The sequence below is a fragment of the Nanorana parkeri genome, unplaced genomic scaffold (assembly GCF_000935625.1).
Source record: "Nanorana parkeri isolate BGI_ZX_2015 unplaced genomic scaffold, ASM93562v1 scaffold78, whole genome shotgun sequence".
NCBI classification, from domain to species: domain Eukaryota; kingdom Metazoa; phylum Chordata; class Amphibia; order Anura; family Dicroglossidae; genus Nanorana; species Nanorana parkeri.
The window spans coordinates 2,476,919-2,482,284 of record NW_017306346.1 but is presented as its reverse complement, the minus strand read 5'-3'; positions in this window follow the sequence as shown (position 1 = coordinate 2,482,284).

Genomic DNA, 5,366 nt, shown 5'->3' with positions numbered 1-5,366 from the left:
GGGGGGAGGATGGAGCCCGGAGGACGGAGCAGCGAGGAGAGAGGTAGGTGAAGGGGGGTGGGGGTAGCAGGGGGAGGAGGACGGACGGATTCTTCTCCTCGGCCGCTCTGTAGCGGCAGCGACCGAGGAGGAGAGAGAACTGAACCAGCGAATGCCGCTGTAGAAGCTGCAGCAGTTCCCCCCTCGAATTTCCACTCGCCCCCACGCAATTTTCACTCGCCAATTGCGAGGGGGCGAGTGGAAATGTTGAGCCCTGGGCTAGTGCATTGTGACAGCTCTGGTGGTGTGCATTGTATTGCATACTGCCACTGTTTACATGTTTTAAAAAACAATTGTTTCCTATGTGCGCCGATCCAGTGCGGTGCAGGTCACCGCACTTTGGGGGGGAATTAATCAAATCTGGAGCAGTTGGCCATAGCAACCAATCAGCATGTCTCTTCAGGTTGTTCAGTTAAGCTTTGAAAATGAAAGATAGAAGCTAATTGCTTTTGATACATTTCTCCCATATGTCAATGGGTCCTGATTCTCTTCAAAACATGCGCAGTAAGCTTACTATGTCCCCAGTTATGAATGAACAGGAAGTGCCATACATCACTTACTGTTCATTCATGATTGGGGACATAGTAATCACTTACTATGTGCTCAGTTTCTGAATAGACAGGAGCACTCAGTACAGCAGCTTCCTGTCCATTTCAAACTGGGGAGAGTACTAGGCCTCCTTTAATTGTTAATGAACAAGAAGCCTCTGTATTGAGTGCTTCCTGTTCATTTAGTGCAGGGGCTGTAGAAAAAGAGATTGATGACTCTGTGTCCTCAAACTTTTTCTATTTCAAAAGGGAAATATAAGGTGTCTGTTTAGACTCCAGATATTTCCCTGAAGCCCCTAACAGTAAAGAAAAAAATCAAGTCGAATACTTGAAAATTATCCACAAAAATAGTAAAAAAAAGTGTAAAAATAATTAATTAAGCCCTCCCCCACACAGACATACACACATGACCTAACATAGACCATATTGTGTTATACGTCATGAACATGTGCTGCGGTACGTTGTTAGAACACATTGCAGTGCTTAATTTTTATCTTTTTTTTGTTTTGTTTTACTTTTTAAAACAACATTCATTTAACTGTGTGGCAGCACATGGCAAAGCACTGTGACGCATTGCCATGCATTGTAATACGCTATGTTGCGATTAAATGTATGCCTGTAACATTTTATCACAGCACACACCAACACAGCTCACAAACAGCACTGCAGATCACGCGTTACCACAACACAGATTTTTAGCATAAGTTGCTTTTTTACAGTTTTGCGTTCCTTTGTTTTTTACCTTTTCGAAAAAAGGAGCAATTTAAAATTTACAAAAATTTGTTATTTAATAACTCAGCACAGTTTTCTTTTTTTAGATTTAGTAGGAATCTTGTTTTTGTGTGTGCTGATAATTAATTGTGTATGTTTAGTGAACATATTGGTTTGATAAACATTTGCGCAACTGTCGCAGGACCTATAAAATTAGTAGCACCATCTTTTTATTCTACTGGTCCTGTGATTTCAGAAATTGCATGGTTTGGGGTGTGTTTTACAAACTCTAAAAGCTGCCGTTTAAAATTTTAAAAAAGGTGAAAAAATGCAAAAATGGTCTGGCCAGCTGAGGTCAAAGTTTAAAGGTGCCCATAAATCTCGTACGATCTGCCCATCTTGGACAGGCAGATCGTACTTGCGATCATCGCAAGCCCACCCCCCTGAGGGGAGGGCTTCCCATGATTTCAATGCTGTGCGGGCAGTGTGCGCTTGCGCACACCGGCCCATTCGGCATTTGTCTTCCGAGCACGCCACTAACCCGCAGAAAATCTTACGATTTTTGGCAGGTTTTCAAGCGTTTTTGGAAGACCAAAAGACGTGCTACCCTACAGTAGAAACGGTCGCATGCCTTCCATACACCTGCCGATTATCGTACGATCGCGGGATCACCCGTGATTATTGTACGATAATCGTCAGGTGTATGGCCACCTTTAGGCAGGGCTTGGCAGCGAACGGGTTGAATGATTGCTCAATATTGTGTTCTAGTTTAGTGGCTGACACACAGCAGGAATCCAGAGGCTTTACCCTTGTATTTACAGGATTTATGAAAATAGAGTACCTTTTTTGTCTCACTTTGAAGTCTGAGCACACAATCACACAATACAGTCTGTTTTCTTATTGGCAACTAATGGGATATTGCTTACTGTAATGCAGATTGCAGACCTGTTCAGAATTTGATGTTCTAAAGTGTTATAATATTCAAAGTGCCGCATGTAGCACTGTAACATATCTGACAATCTATTAACTACAGTACATGACACCTGCTTTCATCTGTTGCACTGCTCCATTTACTGATTCAAATGCTTAAATTACCTTTTGTTAAAAAGAAGAACAGTGATCTAACTTTATATGTCATTTTATATCAGCATTGATGTAAAGTTGTAGTCAGTCAGTTTGAATTATAGTTGGCATTTATCTGGTTAATTCCATTTTTCTGGCATTGATTGTATCTGCCTGCTGCTGCAATGTGGGTCAACCAATGGGAGGACATTGTGAGTGAGTGTGTGTGGCTTGCCAGTCAATCACTGGTGGTTTCATGGCCAGTGGTGCATGCTGGGTAGGGGCATATATACTTATATACTTTGCCATGTGGTTCCAGCCATGTGTTAGTCCAGGTTGGGGTTCTGTCCAGCCTGCCCCCAGTCTAGGCCTGGGGGGTGGGAATACTCAAGTGTGGGAAATGCTTTGCTAGGCCTCATGTCTGGAGGAGGCCTTTGATGCTGATTGAGGAGGAGAACCAGGGAGGCTGATGGCTGCTGGAGGTGCCTGGAATAGAGTGGACCTCAGGAGAAAGGCTGGTGTCTCTCCTATTGAAGATCATGTGCCAATCCCTAGTCAACGGTTGCACAAATACCAATTGTCAGTGTGTACTCCTATTGAATCTGCACTGGAATTCTGAAAGGGGTCTGGTGAGTCTGGAGTTTGTTTATTTTTTTTGTGGATGTCCTAAGCCCTAAACCCTCTCTCCCAGCTCAGATGTTAATACAATTATTTAGCATTATATTTTGGCCTGGACTTCAGATCTGTGGGTCACTAGAAGAGGTCGGTTAATGCTAGTGGAGCTGGTTACTAGAATCTCTAGACAGGCTAGAGATGACCCGGGTATATTTTCAGCGGCTTCTTTGGGGGTAAACGCTACATATGTATAACTTGTGATTATATACTGTATGTACGTCAGAGGAGCCGTGTTCTCCTAGCCCTGTTACAAAAAAAAATCCCACAATCAATTAATCGGTCCGTGCTTTTTCTCTGACACTTTGGGTGAGCATAACCTTGTTTTTGAGGCAGTGAAATCCAAACACAGATATTTACATATGTACACATATATTTTTGATTAAGGCCTTCATAAGTGTTTTAGGATACTCTGTAACAGCCACAAATGTTTGCACTCTGCTGCACTCTATTGCATACAACATAGTTGTATATTCTATTACACAACATGTTCAAACCAAAAACATTATAGTTAACGTTAGAAACATTAATACAAAATGATATGCCTCAGTAATATTCCTCACTGTGGCTTTGCGGTTGTGAAACATGATGAGTTTATCTTTTTAAGAAAAACAGTAACTCATATGATGAAGTGATATGGATGTTTATTTGCCTATCAATTATTACTAGCAAATAAATGTTTTGTCCTGAAATGGGTTATTCAGAGTAGTGCACAGTAATATAACCCTTCCTAGACTTTCAGTTCCAGCTAAATAAAAAATGATACACTAATCCATTCCATAGCAACCAGAAATCACAGATTAACGGTAAGCTTAAATATTATTGGTTGCTATGGGTTACCATTTATTGAGCATGAGCTGTTCCACCTCAAGATCTCTTAAACTTTTAGTAGGCCAGCCAAAAAGGGAGTTACAACCTACGTTGGCCTCAAGAGAGCATTATAGATACATGATGGCCTTGGTTCAAGTGTGACATTTGTTAGTGCATTACCACTTTGTAATATTTGTTATAAATGATCATCTGTGCAATCCACTGCAATTTGTTTTTGTTTTTCAGTTGTTTTTGCTATGTGTATTGTCTCCAAAATAAACTTAAAAGTGCAATAATCCTTTTTTGTTCAGAGTGTACAATAGAATTCTACAGAAATATAAAGTATATTTTCAGCGGCTCCTTTGGGGGTAAACGCTACATATGTATAACTTGTGATTATATACTGTATGTACGTCAGAGGAGCCGTGTTCTCCTAGCCCTGTTACAAAAAAAAATCCCACAATCAATTAATCGGTCCGTGCTTTTTCTCTGACACTTTGGGTGAGCATAACCTTGCCAGTCAGTTACCTCCACACAGGAAACTGATTTCAATGCAGTCTATGTGCCTCACTGCAAAAGAAATATGGAGCCACTGCTGACCAACTTCTAAAAATGCTAGTTTAAAATACTTTCTGAATCTATGACTTGAAAGAAGTAGGTAACCCCAAAAAATCAGAGCTCCTAATCCAGATACTTGTTTTTGAGGCAGTGAAATCCAAACACAGATATTTACATATGTACACATATATTTCTGATTAAGGCCTTCATAAGTGTTTTAGGATACTCTGTAACTGGGATACATATTCATGCAGCAGTCCCCGAAAACTAAGAGGAAGAGTGGGATGTTATGTGAGGAAGCATATCAGAGCTAGTAGTGAGCATTTGGATATTGAACACTCCAGGGTCAGGGAAAGCAAAAGCCAAATCTATGTTTAGGTACCTATTGTGCCCAATTTTCACTGCCCACAGTGAGTAATAAGCTTTATTTTTGAGATTTAGCTATCACAATCACACTAGCAACTTAGTGTTAAATATTTCCAGTGTTTTCTTAGCATGAAAATGTACTGGAAGGTTTTAATGTCAATTTCTAGGTATTTACAGTGAATACTTTGTGCTGATAGCGAATATGATGGGGACATGAGCATTTATTAAATATGCCACTTAGAACAGAACTCACAGTGTCAGAAATAAAACTAGCACATGGACTATCTTTATCTTGCATGTCAACAAAACTGTGAATTAAACAGTTTTATATTTTGGCTCCTATAAATCAGGCCAGTGCAAGAAATGTCATGTTTTCCCATTGCACAGACTCTTTCTCTGGTAATGCAAGTGCTGGCTGCTTACATATTGTTATATTTTAGCAACAGACTTAGCATAAGGAGTCAAACTATGATAGGTTGGGTAACTGATGTTGAATTATTTCCATTGATTTGCACTAGCATATGACCTCCAGACCAAGTCCAGACTTGTAATAAGGCATTAGCTTAGTCACTGATGGCTCTGGGACAAGGTTCAGTTGAC